At 50.2% G+C, this 20,968-nt stretch overlaps 1 long non-coding RNA gene across 3 annotated transcripts; it reads left to right on the forward strand.

Annotated features, from left to right (window-relative positions):
- Positions 1–860: 860 nt before the first annotated feature.
- LOC141726911 (uncharacterized) lies at positions 861–19,051 on the forward strand. 3 transcript variants are annotated; one of them, XR_012577853.1, is made up of 3 exons: positions 861–1,054; positions 13,501–13,686; positions 13,767–19,051. It is a non-coding gene; the product is annotated as an uncharacterized LOC141726911 (long non-coding RNA). The 3 variants fall into 3 exon arrangements; XR_012577852.1 differs by having other exon boundaries at positions 861–1,050; XR_012577854.1 differs by having other exon boundaries at positions 861–1,050; positions 13,501–13,580.
- The last annotated feature ends 1,917 nt before the right edge of the window (positions 19,052–20,968 follow it).

Consider the following 20,968-nt stretch of genomic DNA (forward strand, 5'->3'; position numbering starts at 1 on the left):
ACTGGGAAGGCAGAAATTCTCTGAGCCAGTTCCCAATCCCCTGCCCAAGTCACTTCCATTTTGATTAGAGCCCATGGATCTATGTCCTCTGTATCAGAATCTGACTCGCTGTCACTACTGTCCTCAGACGAGGAGTGAGAGTGAGCAGGCGTGCAGTATGCTTTTTTAGGTGTGTTGGAACGAGAGTTTGCAGGAGTGTAGAGGACTGAAGAAAGTGTGAGGAGGCACATGGCAGAGCTTGGCTAGAGGGAGGCAGCAGTGGAGCGGCAATAGTAGCACTGTTATGAACAAAAATTCGGTTAATATTTTTTTTGTGAGAAAAAGTTACGAAAAGGCAGCCAGATCTCTGTCCCTGCCAGGGTTCTGCGTGCTTTGTTATTGTAATCACGGGTCATTGTAGCTTATCGCCCCTTTTGTATTAGTAAAGGCCCTGGCTGGGGTGAGGTAATGGCCCTTCCTCGAGGCTGTGTTCTCTTCCCAGCATAGGAAAGACACCTGAGAGGGTGGGGGGGTTATGCAAAGTGACTCCAAGACCAGCACGCTTTTTGGGACCCCGACTCCAAAATGCAATGAGAAAACACCAAAAACAACGAGCCAAATAAGAGTTGAGAGACTAAAGTGATGGCCGGACGTGAGGAGCCAAGTGCTGAGCCTGCAGAGATGCGGAGTCCCTCTCGCCCTGACCATGAGAGTCGTCCCCGGCAGTGAGACCAAGCCGAATAAGCGAGGAGGGGCAACATCTGACGGGGACACTACGCCCTAAAGGCTCCCACGAGGACCGGATCCCCCGGCTCTGCCCCTAGTGGACAGAGCTGCGCATATCCTCCTCTTCTGAGTCGCCCTGGGAGACGCGACGGGGACTGCAGCCCTGCCAAGCCGCCCAATCCTGAGCTGATCAGTTTTAATAAAGGCATTAAAAAGGAGAAGAAGTCTCCTGGCCCTGTTTATTTCAGCACCACGTGTGGCACAGCCTGCACAGGACTGAGGCGCGTGGAGAAGCGGGGTGCCGCCGTGGGGGGTCTCGGAGGTGCCGTTCGAGGGTCCCTGAGGGTGGGTGAGTGGTTGCAAAACCTGGGGATGCGGGCAGGGGAGAAGTGGGGGAGAGGAGGCGGTGGGATTGGTAGGGGCTGCCGCTGCCACAGCGGGCATGACAGGGCATACAGCGTGGTTTGCCGGAGCTGCGGTGGGCAGGCAGTCAGGGACAAGACGGCCTGCTGCGGCAGGAATGGTAGTGGGGGTGGGGAGACACGCGGCGGGGGTGAGAGGCATGGCGGCAGGGTTGGGGGTTGGAGGTGGGCTGCGTGGAAAGGTTGGAGTGAGGGGAGGCAAACCTGATATAAACCGGCACAGTTACACCCGAAGACAGCGCGGGGGGAGGGTAAAAGCAGCATGCTGTGGATTGCGCAATAGGTGGAGCGGAATCCGTGCTTGCCGCGTCCGGGGGGGGGTGGGGAGGCAAAGGATAGGCAGGCCCCGTAGGCGCGGAGAGGGTGGGTGGTCGCGGCCCGAATTCCCTGTTCCCCGTCCCAGGAAGGTGGCCCGAGGGTGGAGCGGCCCCAGAGACGCCATTTGGACCCAGAGAAAACCGAGGATAGGATTGAGAGACTGAGAGAAGAGGAACCTTATCTGCGTTATTAGCATTTGAAGAGAGAGTCTCTGATGGGAGAGATAAGGTCGGAATGCCCTCAGTAGGGGAGGGTTGCAGAGAAATTGAGCTCTTTATATGTAGTTTTTGACCACTTTGGTAATATAATGAAACAGAGGTAAAAACCGAGTTACAGAAAAATCTTCATTAGTTTGGAGAGAATATGATCTTGTCCCTACTGTGTCCCAAAAAGAATCTAGAGTGATAGTGTGTATGTTAGTATCTGGAAACTGGGAAATAATCAATTTTATAAATTTTTCAAGTTAGTTTTGAGAGATTGCCTTTAGAGAAAGAAAAGCTCTTAGCAGAGTAGGTGCCCGGATAGCGAAGTCCTGCTAAGCACAACCTGAAATAAATAGGGCCAGGAGACTTCTTCTCCTTTTTAATGCCTTTATTAAAAGTGATCAGCTCAGTATTGGGCAGCTCGGCAGGGCTGCAGTCCCCGTCGCGTCTCCCAGGGCGACTCAGAGGAGGAGGATAAGCGCAGCTTTGTCCACTAGGGGCAGAGCTGGGGATCAGGTCCGCGTGGGAGCCTTTAGGGCGTGGTGATCCCATCCGATGTTGAATTGGTCTCAGTCTCGCCTCCTCCCAGACCTGGCCCGGGGGCTCTCGAACACAGGGTGAGGAACAACGAAGGTTTTAAGCATCTCTGCAGGCCCAGCACTCGGCTCCTCAGGTCCAGACATCACTCCAGTCTCTCAACTCTTAGTTGGCTCATTATTTTTGGGGTTTTCTCCGTGCATTTGGAGTAGGGGTCCCACACAGCATGCTGGTCCTTGGAGTCACTTTGCATAGCCCCCCCCGCCCCACCCTCTCAGGTCTCTTCACTATTCTGGGGAAAAGTACAACTTAGCCTCGGGCAAGGCTCTGCTAATACAAAAGGAGCAATTAGCCACAACGACCCGTGATTACAATAACAAAACACGCAGAACTTTGGCAGGGACAGTGATCTGGCTGCCTTTTTGTAACCTTTTCTCACAAAAAAAATTAACAGAATTTATGTTCATACACAAGCTGTCCAGGTCCCTCAGGCAGGCTCCCAGCCAAAGGCAATCTTAGCAAGCAGCTCAACTCTTAAGTGAGATCAGCTCTTTGGCGAATTCAGCTCTTTAGTAATTTCAGCTCTTTGCTTGCTAAGTGCCTCAGCAGACATGGAGAGAGAGAGGAGAAGGCTGTATGAGGTTCCACAGAGGTGTCTTTATTGGCAGCTTCTGGGAAGGGTGACAGTGACAGCTCTTCTGTTGAACAGCACAGAAGTAGGAGCTTATATAGGGTGAAATAAACAGGGCCAGGAGACTTCTTCTCCTTTATAATGCCTTTATTAAAAGTGATCAGCTCAGGATTGGGCGTCCTGGCAGGGCTGCAGTCCCCGTCGCATCTCTCAGGGCGACTCAGAGGAGGAGGATATGCGCAGCTCTGTCCGCTAGGGGCAGAGCTGGGGGATCCAGTCCTCGTGGGAGCTTTTTAGGGCTTGATGTCCCCGTCAGATGTTGCTCCTGTGACCTTCCCAGGTGGCTAGTCCCGGCGTTGGGACCACTCCCTGCTCAGGGCGAGAGGGACTCCGAAGGTGTTCAGCATCTCTGCAGGCTCAGCACTCGGCTCCTCACGTCCAGACATCACTTTAGTCTCTCAATTCTTATTTGGCTCGTTGTTTTTGGGGTTTCCTCGTTGCATTTCGAGTCGGGGTCCCACAAAGCATTCTGGACTTTGGAGTCACTTTGCATAACCCCCCCCACCCTCTCAGGTGTCTTCACTATGCTAGGAAAAGAACACCTTAGCCTCGGGGAAGGGCCATTACCTCACCCTAGTCGGGGCTTTTACTAATACAAAAGGAGAGATAAGCCTTAACGACCCGGTATTACCATAACAAAGCACTAAGTACTTTGGCAGAGACAGAGACCTGGCTGCTTTCCTGTAACTCTTTCTCAAAAAAAAATATTAACTGAATTTTTGTTCATAACAGTCCCCCCTCTTTTTCTTTGATCGAGCTTAAATTCTTAAGCTCGCATCAACTCACAATTTTTTGTTTTGAATCTACTATAAATATCTTGTGCACTTTGGTAATCATGCTTACTTAACCTTGTTACTTTTCTTGGTTTTTTTCAGATTGGTTTGTACAGCCAATACTGTTTTACTACAACAGACAAATAAGCATAGTAAAAAGAGCAATCCTCCAAGTATACACACAGCGAGAAAAACCACGTTTTCCCATACATATTTTCTGAAAATCTCTAAGTTCTCCCACCCACTGGCATCAAGTGTAGGAGTTTGATCTTGATTATTTACACATGCTAATCTTTTTATTTCATTTGTAATTTCCCTAATAATTGAATTCTTTATTTTTCATACTGCCTGGAGCCGGATGACTTTGTTCAACACAGATATTGGGATCCGAACTTGGCTTTTACAATTTTGGATTTTCCCAATTTCTATTTCACTTTCCCGGTTTTGTTTAATTTCTCCCAAATCATTATATATAGGAACTCCCAAACTTGATCCAGTTTCTTTGGGTAATAAGAAAATTGGTTTTATCACTCTAGCAATGCAGTTGCCAGATGAGATCAAACTTAGGGGTTTAGAGCTCCCCTGAAATGTGTTCCAAAAGGGGTTTATCTCTTTCCCAGTACACTCATATAAATACTTGTAACAAACAGTTTTTCTTACCATTTTCACCATTTCTTTGCTTTTTACTAGATCTGCTGAGCTTGTTTCAGCAGCATCACATTCAAAGCAAAACCAGGCTTCCTCTATAGGGCACTCTCCTAGGAGTGGCTGCCTAAAAGTGGCAGTATTCTGGGCTATCCAATACACTCTCTTATTTTTCTGATAAAGGACCAATTGGGAGAGGTTAACACCATCAGGGTTAGAACTGATGTGGACTCACGACAAGGAGCTCACTTCCTCCTCATAGAGGAGTTGGTAGCACTCACTGCACAGCTCAGCTGGGCTCCCCTGAGCACCACCAGCAATCAGAGCCATCAGTACTACCCTTCCCAAGAGTCCGGTATGGGTCATCTTGCACAGCCTGCCCACCCGGCCTTGCCTCTTGGGGAATTTTTTCTGAGGAGAAGCTTCCAAGCTCTTTAGAGTCCCTTCTACCCGCTTCTCTGGTTAAGCCTCTCTTGGTCTGTTCCCTACAAATTTTAGTTTCCCCCCCAGGGGAGTGTTCTGTAGAGGGTTAACCTGGAGTCTTTAGAAGTATATTGGGGAACTTAAACTAGAATTACTTATTTACAGCCTTAACTTTTTACCAACATAATTTACACAAAACAGTTTTGAAACATTTTAAGCAATATTAGAACTCTGATACCAATTTTTCCCATACAGTTCAGTCTTTTTGACTCTTCCTCCTGAGAGTCAACTTTAAATCACAGTATACCCAGGTGAATTAACTTGTGATGTGGATGAATCCTTATCCAGTGCCCAGAGGTGAGTGGTGTGGACTCGGGCTCAATGCCAGAGGGGAAAACTGGGAGTCTGGCCCAATGCCAGAAGTAGACAGGGGTGTAGTCCGGTCCAATGCCACAAGGAGAAACTGGGAGTCTGGCCCAATGCCAGACGTAGAAACTGGGAATCTGGCCCAGTGCCAGACGGAGACAGGGGTGGAGTCTGGTCCAATACCAGGGAGAATGGGGTGTAGTCCGGTCCAATACCAGAATGCCAGAGGGAAAAACTTGGTGTTGAATCCTGGTCCAATACCAGGGGTGAGAGTGATGTGAGTCCAACCGTCTTAGTAATGAAGAATACCTGAAACAGGCTTTCAAACACAGGCATTAATGGTCTACTGTTAATGATTTTATCAAAACTCAGCTTCTCTGTTTAATGTTATCAGTAATTTCTCCTTTTCCATAGCTTGTATGTTTCTCTCATCAACTTCTACATACTCTGTATTTTGCAAGGAGTTGTATTTCTCAGCTAACTTAACTCTCAAAGTACTTTTATTCTCCTATTTTTTTCTGTGTATTCAATTCACTGGTTTTCTGTTCTGTTTTCAAGATCTTATTTATTTATCTCTTGCTTCTGTTTCATACTTTCACTTACAGCTTAAATATTTCTTTCAACCCCTTACACCTAAATTTTTTCCTTACACCATTCTTTTACACAATACACTTCCTTCCAAGGAGATGTGGTAAAACTTGTAATGCACAATCTACATTACCTCTATTCTAACTCATCTATATTCACTCTCTCATTTCTCATTCACTTTCACACACTCCTCCACACCTTTAAGACACAAACTTATTGCTAGAAAATCACGGGTCCCTATAGCCCCCCCTCACCTTGGGGTTGGCCCACAGGTCTCAGTATCTCTGGGCCTCTTGGAAGGGCCCAGACTCTGGTTGCCTCTGGTGCACATTCACCTGTGAGGCTGCCTGCGTGTCACTCACATTCTTACAGCTACGGCTCCCTCACACATCTCAGGAGCACTAGTCTGGTTTTGCAGGTCACACACACACACTTCCACTGCCCCCTTCCCACCTGCCCGGGAAGTTGAGGCTGACTTTGCTTGTGACTCACTCTCACACACACAACAAGACAACAATAAGGTACCTTTTACTTTCACACCACTTATTACAAGTTAAGTATTACTGGCCAGTTTTGGTGCTCTTGGATATCCTTTCTACCTAGCTGTTTTTTTGTCTAACTTCAGATGTTACTTTGTTGAGACAGGACTTATCTGCTCCTGTATCAAGCAAAAATTCAAATTCTTCATTTAGGGGTCCCACCTCAAAGTTTACCAAGGGCTCTTTTAGATGTTTCATCGGGTCCCCTAAAGTGTAAAGCCCCTGACCCTCTACTCATCACCTCTAAGGATCTTTCCAGACATCATCTTGTTCCCTGGCTATTGCCACATCGAGACTGAGCTTTCTACAAAACCTCCTGGTGTGTCCTGGCTCTCCACAGTAATAGCAATGTCGTCCTCTCAAAGAGATTTGAGGGGTCTCTATCCCCGTTGCACCTGACAGTACAAGAGGCCTATCCTTGCCTCCTCCTGGTGGTGGTCCCGCCCACCCTGCACTTTCTCTAGCTACAGCAACCATGATCTTAGCCTTGGCCTTTGCTTTTTCTTCTTCCCTCCTTAAATACACCTTCAATGCCTCTCTTAATAACTCATTAATATCCTTCTCTTGCCAATCTTCCATCTTTTCCACTTTCTTCCTTATATCAGGCCAAGATTTGGTAACAAATTGGACTTTTAGTAGCATTTGACCTTCTGGGGTGTCTGGGTCTATTCTAGAGTACAACTGGAAGTTCCGCCTTAGGCGATTAAGCCAGGCAGCAGGAGCTTCCTCTTTCTCCTGTGTACCCTCAAATGCCAATTGGGTGTTAGTTCCTTTGGGAACTGACTCTTTGATCCCCCGTATTATCAAAGACCTATATTCCATCATGGCCTTCCTCCCCTCCTCCTGGTTAGGGTTCCAGCTGGGATCCGTTAGTGGCAATTTCTGTTCACCTGATGGCACCTGGGGGCCTGGACGGTTATCTTTCTCCCAAATTCTTATGCCAGCCGCCCTAATCATCTGGACCTCTTCTGGGGAAAATAATATACTCAGGATGGAATTCATCTCCCCCTAAGTATAGATATTTGGACCTAGAAATTGATCCACTTGGTTAGCTATGCCCACTGGGTCCTCAACTAAATGCCCCAACTCTTTCTTGAATCCTCTCACCTCAGAAGCAGTTAGGGGAGCATTCACAAAGCCAACACCTCCCGCTACTCCTCCCATAGGAACCTCTCTGAGGGGAAAGAGTCTCTCTGCCTTGGAGGTCTTGGATCTGGTGCTACAGTACGGCCCATCTTCAGATGCCAAACTACTTTGAGGGATATCTGGGTTACCCTGAACTTTCTGCCCATCAGCAGGTGTATTTGCTGATAGCTGTTTATCGGGCGAGGAGGCATTTGTGTCCCAACTAGGAGGAGGTAAAGGGACAGCAATAGGAGGGGGAGAAGAGCCTGAGTGGATATTACGTGCAGCTGGAGAAGGGGTGGAGAGTGCAACAGGTGGAGTAGGCACTTGTGGTGGTGCAGAAGGGACTGGAGGGGATACTGGGTTTATCATAGAGGAAGCTGAAGGGGTAGAAGGAGGAGTTTGAAGAGGTGGTAGTGAGATGGCAGCCGGGGGAAGAACCGGACCTGCCATTTGAGGTGCTTGAAGAAGAGGATTATAAGGTGGAGGGGCGGAAGGAGGCAAATAATCCAGGGGATCCCATCTTTTACTAGTCCTATCATCCCCTCCTTCATTCCCCTCTTTCTTCCTCTGTACCTTACAAATTCGCACCCCTTCATCCCCAACAGCGCTCTTTAACCAGCAAGCTACATACAATAATTGCTCAGGATCAGTATCCCCTCGAGCTGTCAGATAATTATTTAACAGCTGGCACATCCACTTATCCTTTGTCCCACACCAAGGCCATCCTCCTTGTATCTCTAATTCTGGCCACACTTCCATACAATAATGGATCATTTTCACTTTATCTAATCCCTCCGTGGCCTCTATAGAATCCCATTTTACTAACAGTTCTCCTAAGGGAATACTGGGAGGTATATCCTTCAGTCTCTTGCCAGTCTTTTTACTATTACACCCTCCCATTTTTCAGGTCTCAATGAAAAAGTCCCAAAGGTGCCTCTACTGACTGGGAATTTCAAAAAAACCTTGTTTGAGGAGCTTCAGCCTCCTCCACTGAACTTCAAATTTCTGCCTGATGCTCAGGACTTTATACTGAAACAACTGCCCGATCTCTTGATTGCCCAACTTTCCCAACGTCAGGTCTTACATCTATCGGGACTTGAACACACAAAACCTCGGCCTAAGAATCCGGGTCGTGCCTGACTCATTCAGTCAGGAAAAACAACTGCCTGATTTTTAGTTTGCCTAACCTGCCAATTTTTAGGCTTCACTGTATCAGGACTTAAAAGCAAACCGCAGCCTCCTTCACTGGGGTTTGTGCCTGACTCATTTGTCAGGACTTACTTTGCCTGCAGGGCTTGTGAGCTACCCGAATCCTTCTTGCGACTGACAAATCTGCCTGACTTCCCTCTGTCAGGACTTACTTTGGGTGCGTGCCACTCATACACAATCATTCCCTCCGCATGCCCGGAGAGGGGGGGCCCTTTATTCCCCCTTGGGAGACGGCTCACTCACACTAATTCCAAGCACCGCCCCCTGATCCCGGCCGGCCCCTTCGCAGGAGTCCAGAAACGCGGTACTGAGGGGTCTACTCTCAGGTCGAGGGTCGCTGCCAGCCCTCGTCTCACTCACACACACATGCGCACGTCTGCCACTCCCGCCACTGGATTTCTCACCAGTCCGGTGCTCCGGTGCTCCTCTGCGTCGCTGCTCCTGAGCTGATCTCTCTGGTCCTCATAGCCAGCTGTCCTGAGGGTCCAAGATGGCCAGTCCTGAGTCCTCTCTCAGCGTGGCTATCCCGGACGAGCTCCCCAGCTGAAATAAACAGGGCTAGGAGACTTCTCCTTTTTTAAGGCCTTTATTAAAAGTGATCAGCTCAGAATTGGGCAGCTTGGCGAGGCTGCAGTCTCCCGTCGCGTCTCCCAAGGCGACTCAGAGGAGGAGGATAAGCACAGCTCTGTCCACTAGGGGCAGAGCTGGGGAATCACGTCCTCGTGGGAGCCTTTAGGGCGTGGTGTTCCTGTCAGATGTTGTCCCTCCCGGGCCAGTCGGCTCGGTCTCACTGCCGGGGACGACTCCCATGGTCAGGGCGAGAGGGACTTGAAGGTGTTCCGCATCTCTGCAGGCTCAGCACTCGGCTCCTCATGTCTAGACATCACTCCAGTCTCTCAACTCTTAGGTTGCTCATTGTTTTTGGGGTTTTCTCAGTACGTTTGGAGCCATATTCTCCCACAGCATGCTGGTCCTGGAGTCACTTTGCATAACCCCCCCCCACCCTCTCAGGTCTCTTCACCCTTCTGGGAAAAGTACACCTTAGCTTCGGGCAAGGCTCTGCTAATACAAAAGGAGCGATTAGCTACAAGGACGCGTGATTACAATAACAAAACAGGCAGGACTTTGGCAGGGACAGTGATCTGGCTGCCTTTTTGTAACTTTTTCTCACAAAAAAAATTAACAGAATTTTTGTTCATAACACCTGGGTTTGGGGTTTTTTGGGGGGGATGTTTGGAGCTTGCAGGGCTCCAAAGCTGAGCCGCAGATGCCCCTTGGGGGCACATTGAGGGATCCCTTGGAGATGTTTTTGGGGGGTCCCGGTGGGCGGCGGTGGTGGCAGAGAACCAGCGGGGTGTGGGGGAATGCGGGTACCCCGATGGTACCCCTGCAGGGGTTGGGCTTTCCAGGCCAGGCCATCCGAGCTCTTCCAGGGCCATGTGGGGACTGTGCAGGAGCTGTGGCACCAGCAGGGGGACCCTTTTTTGAGGAGCCCCAGGAGAGCCACAGCTTCCCTAAACAGGAGCCCAGAGAGAGGAGACCCCCAGAAGGCCAAAGCGGGAACCCCGAGAGAGGGGTACCCTTGGCATTGCCAGCACCCCGGTAATGGGCGGTGATGGGGCTGGAGGGGCGGCATGGCCAGGAAAGGGGGTCAGGGCTCCCGGGGCCGGCAGTGGCAGCCCAGTCACTCCCAGTCATTCCCCATTATGATGCAATTTGCAATTGATCCCAGTTCCTCCCACTTTCATCCAATGTGTTCCCAGTTCTCCCAGTTGCCCCTAGTATAGTCCCAGTCTCTCCCAGCAGGGCCCCAGTCACTCAGCCTTGACCCCAGTTGCCCCCAGCAGATTTACAGTGGCTCCCAGTGTGGTCCCAGTCACCACCCACATGGTGTCAGGCACTCCCAGTATATCCCAGTTGCCCTGAACATTCTCAGAGTCATTCCCAGGCACTCTCAGTTACTTCAGCATGGTTCAGTTGCCCTCAGTTTTATCCCAGTCACTGCCAGTACATCCCAGTTGTCACCAGCATGCTTCCTGTCATTCCCAGTTGCTCCCAGTGTGTGCACAGTTGGCTCCCAGCATGGGCCTGGTAGCTCCCAGTGACCCCCAGTCAGGGTCCAATCACACCCGCTATAATCCTAGTATGATCCCAGTCACTCTCAGTATGATCCCAGTCACTTGCGATCTAAATCCAGTCGCTCCCAGTCACTCCCAGTATGATGCCAGTGGCCCCCAGTGTGATCCCAGTTGCTCCTTGTCAATGCCAGCATGACCCTGGTAGCCTCCAGTATCATCCTCATGGCTCCCAGTCTCTCCCAGTCAGTCCCAGCATGCTCCCAGTCACTCCCATTTCCTCCCAGTTGCTTTCAGCATGATTCCAGTTGCTCACAGCCACTCCCAGTGAATCCCAGTGTGCTTCCAGTCACCCTCAGTATGATCCCAGTCTCACCCATCATGGACCCAGCTGCTCCCACTGTGATCCCAGTAGGATCCCAGTTGCTCCCATCATGGTTCCAGTTGCTCCCTCTTCCTCCCAGTGTGATCCCAGTTGCCCCTAGTGTAGTCCCAGTCACTCCATAGATGATTCAAGTTCCTCCCAGCATGGTCCCAAGTCATGCCCAGTTGCCCTCAGTGTAGACCCTGTCACTCCCACTCATTTCCAGTTGCCCCCAGCATGGGGTCCCAGTTCTCCCTAGCATGGTCCCCATTATCCCCAGTATGGTTACAGACACTGCCAGTATATCCCAGTTGCCCTCAGCATGTCCGTAGTCATTCCCAGACACTCCCAATGGTCCCAGTAAGGTGCTTGTTATCCCAGTATGATCTCAGTCATGCCCAGTATATTCCAGTTGCCTCCAGCATGCATCCAGTCATTCCCAGTTCTTCCAGTTTGCTTGCAGCAGGATCCCAGTTTCTCTCAGTTGCTCCCAGTAGCCCAAAGTGTGATCCCAGTTGCTCCCTTTCAACACCAATATGAACCCAGTAACCTCCAGTATGATCCCAATTACATGCCAGCATTCCCAGTATGGTCCCAGTATAATCCCAGTTACTTCCAGTCACTCCCAGTATGGTCCCAGTTGCCTCCAGCTAGATCAACCCTGTCAGTCCCAGTATGATGCCATTTGCTCCCAGTTGCTCTTAGTCACCCCCAGTATGGGGGATGATGTGCATGGTGTGTTTCCAGTCACTCTCAGATACTCCCAGTATTAGTCCTGTCACTCTCAGTATGATCCAGAGATCACCCCTGTTGCAGTGTGTTGCAATTTCCTGTTTTAGCTACCCCAGTCCCCCAGGTGTGCCAACCTCTCCTTTCCCCTCCCCCTTGCCCCCTTCCTAAGTGCTGTCCGTCAAGCTCCACATTCCAGCAAGGGCATCGTGTAATTGGCAGAAGTTCAAAAGATGCCCCTCAGCCCTGGGGTCATTGGTTTAGCCAAGTGTCATTTGTCCTCTGAGCCTCGCCCCCTCCCACTTGGATTGGTGGCTTACCTATCCTTTCCCTCCCCCCTCCCCTTGGGCTTAAAAGGACCTTGAGACCATGCGGTCGGTATTCTGTTGGGAGCTGTTACCAAGATTCAGAGCTTTGTAACCCTGGAATAAAACTCTGGATTACAACCCTCCGGCAGAATTCTCTCCTTTTCCTCTTCACCATCGCCTGAACCCTTTCCACCAGAGGTAAACTGAGTTTCTACCATGCCTGGACTTGTTCCGAATGCCTAACTGCAACTTCCAGCCAGCCAAAGGTGTCTCTGAGGTGAAATACCACAGCTGCCGCCTCTGGCCAAGCAGCAGGGGCCAGACGAGCCCAGGCACGTTCCACCCAGTAATATTGAGATCTTATTCCTATAGACCCCAGTGTGGTCCTAGTCACTGACAGTATGAACCAGTTGCGCTCCATATGGTTCCAGTTACTACCTTTCACTTTTGTTCCTGTCACTCCCAGTCTCTCCCAGTGTACCCCAGTTCCTTCCAGCATATTCCCAGTCATTCCCAGTTCCTTCCAGCATATTCCCAGTCACTCCCAGTTCCTTCCAGCATGATCCCATTTGTTCACAAGCACTCCCGGTCAGCCTCAGTGTAGTTGCACTCACTGCCAGTATGATACCAGTCAACTCCAGCATGATCTCAGTTCATCCCAGTATAAGCCCAGTTGCTTCCAATCACCCCCAGCATGTACCCAGTTCCTCCCAGTTGCTCCTAGCATGTTCCCAGTTGCTCACAGCTGCTCCCAGTCACACTCAGAATGATCCCACTTGCTCACCGTATATCCCATTTGCCCCCAACATGGTCTTAATTGCTCCCCACAGGCTCCTACTCATTCCCAGTATGATCCCAGTCTCCCACACCGTGATTGCAGTCTCCCCTGGCATGGGCCCAGCTGCTCCCGCTATGATCCCAGTATGATGTCAGTACAAAGCCGAGTGGAAAATGCCCCTTTGGGGGACATTGGGGCGGCTGCTGGCAGAGGCAGCCTGGAGGAGCAGAGCCCTGTGTCCCCCAGGAGCCTAAAGGGGGGAGCGCCACAATTTGCAGGACCCTCAACAGCCTGGAGAGGGGCAGGGGAACTCCTTGGACCCCCTGCACCCCAAAGCAGAGAATAAGGGGAGAAGGGACCACAGGACCCCATAACCCCCAGCACCCCTAAGTAGGGAGATCGAAAAGGGGAGAACTTTTTGGATTGCTGGGACACCCAGCAGCCTGGGGAGGGCAGGGTCCGAGTAGACAGGGGCCCCCCAATACAAGTGTGACCCCCATAAGCTGGGACAGGGGAGAACCCCAAACACCACAGGGGAGAGACCAGAGACAGGGAACTCCTGGGATGCATTTTCAGGGCTGAACCTTGGTGTTTGGGAAGTTTTTATGGGCCCCAGATGGCTGGTGACTTCTAGAGATGGACTTGGGTAGAGGGACCTTCAAACTCAATGTGCTCATCCCTTGTTTTTCCCCAAACCAGGATTTCCCATTCTCAAACCTTGGCTGGATGAAGGAGGAGGCTGCAAAGGAAGAGGAAGATGCCCCAGGAGGCCCAGGCAGGTGAGGAGGAAGTCACTGTCCCTTTCCCCCTCTCTCTTGCTCCATCTCCCAGCCCAGCACAGCCCCCGGCTGCAGGACAACCTCGCTGCCGACACCGTCCTGCCAGGTATGCACTGGGGGGATCTCCTTCCCCTTCCCTCTGGCACGGAGGAAAATCCCATCCTGTCCTTGTCCTTCCTCCCCTAGACAAGGAGCTGAGGATGGAGATCAGGGAGGACAAATCCCTGTGGCAGAACCTCATGGAAGAGGCCATTTTGAGCTGCTCCACAGTGCAGAAATCCAACAGGGAGGAAAAGCCCAAGAGATCCTGCAGGAGGAGGGGCTTGAAATGCAGCCCAGGGTGCTCTGAGGAGGAAAGATCCACCCTATGCCAGGAAGGTGAACAGAGCTTCAGCCAGAGCTCGGACCTGGTGGTCTATGAGCAGCTTCATGATGGGGAGAAGCCCTACAAGTGTGGGCAATGAGGGAAGAGCTTCAGCCGGAGCAACATCCCGATCCAGCACCAGATTATCCACACTGGGAAATGGCCCTATGAGTGTGAGGAATGTGGGAGGAGCTTCAGTTGCAGGTTTGCCCTCATCACCCACCAATGCATCCACACTGGGGAGAGGCTCTATGAATGTCCTGAGTGTGGGAAGAGGTTTCAGACCAGCTCCCATCTCCTTGTACATCAGCAGATTCACATAGAGGAGAGGTTCTTCCGCTGCCCTGACTGCAAGAAGGGCTTCAAGCACAACTCCACCTGATAGTATAGGGATAAAATGTTTCGAAAATCATGGGATATTCAGGGGAGTTGCAAAGAAAGGTTGGGCCTGGTAGGCCCTGGGAAAATGTTAGGGTAGGTGTCACAGACATCTTTTGTGAAAAATCCTTTCTTTAGGATTTTTCCCCCTTCTGAGAAGCTGTGGCCTCAGCAACAAAATGTAAACAGTGGTTTGCTGCTGCTGTGGAATGCAACAGGTGGATCCGTGATTGGTCTCGGGTGGATGTTTGGATTTACTGACCACTCATGGCAGAGCTGGGTCTCAGTCTCTGCTGAGACAGACCTTTGTTATTGATTCCTTTTCTATTCTTAGCTTAGCTAGCTTCTGAGAACTTTCTCTCTATTTCTTTTAGTATAGTCATAATGTAATATATATCATAAAATAATAAATCAAGCCTTCTGAACATGAGGTCAACATTCTCATCTCTCTCTCACCCTGAAGACCCTTGCAAGCCCTGTAACAATTGGTGAACCCCGAGTGAATGAGGAGGACAAAACCATCAACTGGTGACCCCCAGAGGAGCAATTGCTGCACTGGGTAAACCCCGAATGTGTGGCATTATGGTTGCTTCACAAGTGACCACAGAAGTGGATTCTAGCCAGAAGCTGAAGAACTGAAGATCCTGATTTGGACAGAGTTCACAGCCAAGGCTGATCACAAAGAGAACCTTCTGAAAAGCCTCCAGGAAGATGTTCGGACAGAACAGTAGCACCATGGAGCTGGCCAAAGCATGCTGGACTCTTTCTCAAGGTACTGTTGGCTTTTCCCTTCCTGAAAATGCATCCCTTCGTAGTTTGTGGCTGCTGATGTGGAGGATTTCTCCCATAGAGGATGAGGTTCCTTTCTCTCCTTCAGAGGAGAAACTTATTGCCCTCTGGCAAAAAATGGGGTGAAGAGGACGGAATTCTCCTGTTGAAGACAGATTTTTATGAGTTTTTTCGATGGGCAAAGCTTTTTGGCTTCTTTACGAATGTGCTATATGCCCTCGATGTTTTCGTATGGGAGTGCATGGACTCCATTTTCCAATTTGTTTTGGACTGTGGGTTTGGATATCCCGGGATCTATCCAACATTCAGAATGCTCCTTCCAGTTTTGAAACGGAGAGCAGCTGTTTTTCCCTGGATTGCTAACTGCAGGGGGCAAGCTCCATTTCCCCCGTCTCCAGCAGGAGAAGACCCTTTGGGGGATGATTTGCTGCTTTCCAGCCCCGCTGTATCCCGGTGGCGGGGGGGGGCGATGTTTCCCCGGGAGCCGAAGTTGTTTTTTTTACTGCGTCTTCGGAGCATGCTCAGATGGAGTCATCCTTTCCCCCCCCATTCTCTCCCTCTGGGGGGATGGGAGTGGGCGGCGCTGCCCTGGGCAGTGCTGCGAGCACTGCCCCGGGCAGCCTGGCAGGCCCCTCCACAGCCGGCCTCTTGGACCCCGCCCCGCTCAGAGATGGGGGTGGCACCGGTCTCCGACGCCCCCCTTGCCGGGCTGGTGGAGCCGCCTCCCAGACCCGCCCCATGGCCGCCTCCCCGGGCGGTCCCACCTGCGCCTTCACCAGCTTCCACGCCTGCGCCTGAGAGCTCAGAAACACCGCTTCCTGCGGCTGCGCCGATGTTGCTAAGCAACAGCGATCCTCTGTTTTGCGGAGAAAAGAAGAAACCTCACAACTTTATAAAAGTTGTAAAGCTTGGTATGTTTATTTACGGCGCCGGATGCACACGGAGAAAAATTCTCCTCAAAAGGCATGCGTACCCCTGAAAATTTCAGACCTCCTTTTATCCCCCTTCCAAATGCATATGCATACAGTTTCACAATAAGTTCATACATATTCATCCCGCATGACACTTAGCACCAGTTCTTCTTTATCAAAGGAATTTCTAGGTCGGGGCAAATTGACCTCCTGGTCTTTTCTGTTTTTCTTTCTCTGTCTCCTTGCTGTCTCGGCATACAAGTTTTTCCTTCAGCTTTGGCCTCACAGACTTTTCACCATTGTTAGACACTTCACCTAATTCAGGATGGATCCCTACTCTGTCTCTCGCCACTGCCACTCCCCCCGGCTGTTCCACCGCTGCCCGTGCCAGCCCCGCCGCTGCCCATGCACACTCTGCCGGCTACTGCAACTGCGCCTCCGCAGCTGACCCCAGAGCCAGGGGCAGAAGATGCTGCCGACCCCGTGCCGTGCCTGCTGCCGCTCCCAGAGCCAAGAGACACAGCAGCGGCGTGTTCCCGTGCACCCCCGCTGCCTCCACTGACCGCCCCGGCAGTTCTGCCGCCGTCGGGGACTTTTTCCTCCGTGTCTGCGTCAGAGGCTGTCCTGGAACCGGCGGCAGATTCGAGCTTGGACCGTCCCAGGCCGGTTGCCTTTGCAGCAGTGGCCCCGGCAGCCGCCCTCCCCTTCCGTGGAGGCGGGGCTCGTCAGCTGTCTGTGGGTGCAGCCCGTCTGCCGGCTTTCAAGATCAGCATTCTCGGTGGGTTGAGGGGTGTTTGGTCAGTTGCTGCCCCTTGGAGGTTGCCATCTCTGCCGCCCCTCGTGCGCCCCAGCGGCGAGGGGCAGGTGGGTCCCGAGAGTTCTGCCTTGCCTTTGGTCCCCAGCCCGGAGGGGATGGTACCGTGAGGCAGATGGGAGACACACCTATTGCATTTGCATTGCAGAAGCAGAGGGCACAGCGGGAAGCGATCATGGCTTGCTTGCTCTGGGGAACAAACATTCCTAGACCCGAGATGAGGATTCTTGGGGCTTCGTCTATTCGCCTGCTGCTGGCATGCCTCAGTGATTTTGGGGAAAGGTAGCGTCTCACCACCCGTTCTGCCATTGTACTGGCAGCAGAGTGCAGGTCTGTAGCAAGGCAGAGCCTGCCTCGTGGACTGGGCCTGGGCTGTTGGGCTCAGGAGGTTCCTGGGCCAGGGCCACCGCCCGTCCTCCTGATGGGTTTGGGGGTTTTGCTTCCCCCTACTGGTCCTGGCCCGCCTTTCTGTGGCCAGATCTGGGGTTCCTGGTCTGTCCACATGGGCCAGGGCCCCCCAGGGCCTTTCTCAGCTGCTCTGCTGCTGCTGCTATTTTCGATCACAAAAAAAAAAAAAAAAAAAAAAATTAAATAAAAAAAGTTGAATAGCTGGCAGCAGCTCTGAAGCATTGAAGGGCAAAAAGTTTGCTTCAGCCCAAAAGTGTTCAGTAAAGGGCTGTGGTGAGGACATTCCAGAAGTTAAATTGTTTGAAATTGTTTGATAACTATTGATGAACTTTTCTGCAGCAAGCCTCTTTCAGGACCAAAAAGGTTTTTCAGATATGTCCAAGAGGAACATCTTCAGTCCATGGAACTTTTCCTGAAGCTCAGCTGCTTGGACTTGAATTTTCTTTGCGTTGTGTAACAGACATTTTTTTCATAAAATCCTCTCTTTGGGATTTTTCCTCTTCTGGGAAGCTGAGGCCTCAGAAGAAAAATGTAAAATGTAAACAATTATTATCTGCTGCTGTGGAATGCAATAGGTGCACCTGTGATTGGCTCATGTTCCATGTGTACAATTAAGGGCCAATCACAGGACCAAGCTCGGGGACAGATTCACAGAGAGCTCTCTTGTTTTTAGATTTCTATTCTATTCTTAGCTTAGCAAGCTTCTGCAACTTATCTCTCTATTCCTATTAGTATAGTCATAATGTATTATATATCATATATTAATAAATCCAGCCTTCTGATCATGAAGCAAAATTCTCATCTATCTCTCACCCTGAGGAACCCTCATCAAGTCATTGCAATAGCGTTGTTTTTGTATTTTATTATATTGTAAGATTGTTTTAGTGATATGTTAGTATTGTATGTTTTACAGGTGAAGAAATTCCCTGTTCATTCCACACCAGCACTTGATTGAGATTTGGATTTGCAACAGATAACCTGTCAAGTGTTTGTTCTTTCCTCTGCATCTGCACAGCAGAGAAAATTACAAACATTTTTCTTTTTAATTTATTAAAATTTTAAGGGTGAAATGTCACAGACATCTTTTTATAAAAATCCTTTCTTTAGGATTTTCCCCCTTCTGAGAAGCTGTGGCCTCAGCAACAAAATGTAAACAGTGGTTTGCTGCTGCTGTGGAATGCAACAGGTGGATCCGTGATTGGTCTCGGGTGGATGTTTGGATTTACTGACCACTCATGGCAGAGCTGGGTCTCAGTCTCTGCTGAGACAGACCTTTGTTACTGATTCCTTTTCTATTCTTAGCTTAGCTAGCTTCTGAGAACTTTCTCTCTATTTCTTTTAGTATAGTCATAATGTAATATATATCATAAAATAATAAATCAAGCCTTCTGAACATGAGGTCAACATTCTCATCTCTCTCTCACCCTGAAGACCCTTGCAAGCCCTGTAACAGGTAGGCCCTGGGAAAATGCTAGGCTTTACTAGGTCATGCGAAACTGCACCTGTATAATCATTTAATGACTATGATAAATGATATGATTGTTAAATGTGATGATTGTTTGCTAATTGGATATAATTATTGTTTAATCGTTACACGAATCATGAGAAACAATGTTTGGGGGGTTTGATGGAAATTAGAAAAATCTATGCTTGGATGAAATCAATGTATACAATAGAACAATATAAGTTTAATAATATATATGTAGTTATATAACGATAAGGGTATAAAAATGTGTTAATCCCGAATCCATGTTGTAGTCAGATTTGGGTCTGTACCCCTGACACCTAGAGCTCTTCAATAAAAGCACCTGCATATAATCATTCAGTGATTATGTGTTTCTGAACGCTAACACACCCTCGTCACCCACTGGTGCATCCACACTGGGGAGAGGCCCTACTAGTGTCCCCAGTGTGGGAAGAGCTTCTCCAGGAGCTGTACCTTGACCCAACACCAATGGAGCCACCAGTAAGGGAAGCCCTGCAAATACCCCAACTGCGGGAAGAGCTTCATGCACTGCTCCAACTCCATCCCCCATTGGAGGACCCACACTGGGAAGAGCCCTGGTGACCCATGTTCCCCGTGATCTGAGTTGGGAAGACACTTGGCTAGTTATCCTTTTGTTTTGGCCCTAATTTTATTTTAATTTATCTTCATCCCTTAAAACAGACAGAATTGGGGTAAAAATCATCAAATTCATAAAAGGCATCCAGAGCCTCACTTTTTACTAGTGTTTCGGAGGAATCTGGGATTCAGGGAGATACTTGGGAGGATTTGGGGGGTTTTGGGGGTATTTGATGTAGTTGTGTCCTTTTCTTGGCACTCAAAGAGATGAGAGGGTTTAATCTGTTACCTCAATGCCACTGAAAACTACTCAATCCCACCCCAAAATTACTTGATTCCACAGCCCCTCAGGGTGGAATGGGGTTGGAAGGGGATTGGGCGAAGTGTGCTGCAAATCAGGAGGGGTGAGATGGGCATTGGATGGGGCAGGATGGGTAGGATGGGGTTTGGGTGGTATGAAATGGGGGAAATACAGCTTGTGAAGGGGATCTTGATGTCCAGCAGGAGTGGGATGGGTTGGGGTTGGGACTGGGACTGGGGAGGTGGGGTGGGGTCTGGAATGAGACAGCTGAAGTTTGGGTATGATGAAGGGAGGGGGAGCCTGTTACTGAGTGAGTTTTGGATATGAAAAGGATGGCATGTCCCACAGCCCCAGAGATCACAGCAGCTGAGATGGCACTGGTTCCAAGGCTGACTGTGGATCTCTCCCTCTCACTCTTCTGATTTCCTCTTCTCGAAATCCACACCTTCTCTGGGCAAACTGTTCCAGGAGAGTCTTTTTTCTGAATCCCTACGTAAACCTACTCTCTTTCCATTTGGATCCATTCTCCCTTGTCCTGTCCTTGCCTGCCCTCGTACAAAGTCCCTGTCCTGCTTTCTTGTAGGTTGCCCTCAGGTTCTGGAAGGCCACAATTCGGTCAAGTCTAAGTCTCTTTTCCAGGCTGAAGAAGTCGAGCTGTGTCAGCCTTTCCTTGCAGGAGAGGAGCTGCAGCCCTCACATCATCTCGATGTCCCTCCTCAGCACCTGCTGCAACATGTCCACATCCTTGCTGGGGAGCCTGGCAGAGCCAGACACAGTACTGCAGGTGCAGCGTCAGCAGTGTGGAGGAGACATGGCCCTGACAGCGGCTCTGGGAGCAGAAATTGGCGATTGGCTGCCCACATTGCAGAAATCTGGGGCCCTTCTGCCTGCCCTTCTCCCCAGGGCACCTTTGCTCATCACTTGCCCACCCACCCACTTGGAGGAAATGCACCCTGTGCTGCCCCTCAGTGCCACCCCTCACCGCTGCCCCCCTGGGCTCCACGGCCTCAGCCTCACCATACTCAACTGAAGGCCGTGGAAAAGCAGATTAAAACACCCACCCAGAAAGTGCCCTATGATTCGAAGGTCAGTCTTTTGTCTACTGTACTCAACTGAAGGCCGTGGAAAAGCAGATTAAAACACCCACCCAGAAAGTGCCCTATGATTCGAAGGTCAGTCTTTTGTCTACAGCATGGGTTTGCTATCAGAGACTGGATGGGATTATAAAATCACCAGGAAAAAAGAGCATGAACAAGTGCTTTGGCAGTACGTCCAGGCTTTGAGGGAGAGGGTTTGTGGTGCTTACTCACAGGGATGCAAGAAAGTGTTGAAATGGTAAAAATAGTCAAAATCCCTTAGAA

Source organism: Zonotrichia albicollis, chromosome W (genome assembly GCF_047830755.1).
Source record: "Zonotrichia albicollis isolate bZonAlb1 chromosome W, bZonAlb1.hap1, whole genome shotgun sequence".
In the NCBI taxonomy this organism is placed as follows: Eukaryota; Metazoa; Chordata; class Aves; order Passeriformes; family Passerellidae; genus Zonotrichia; species Zonotrichia albicollis.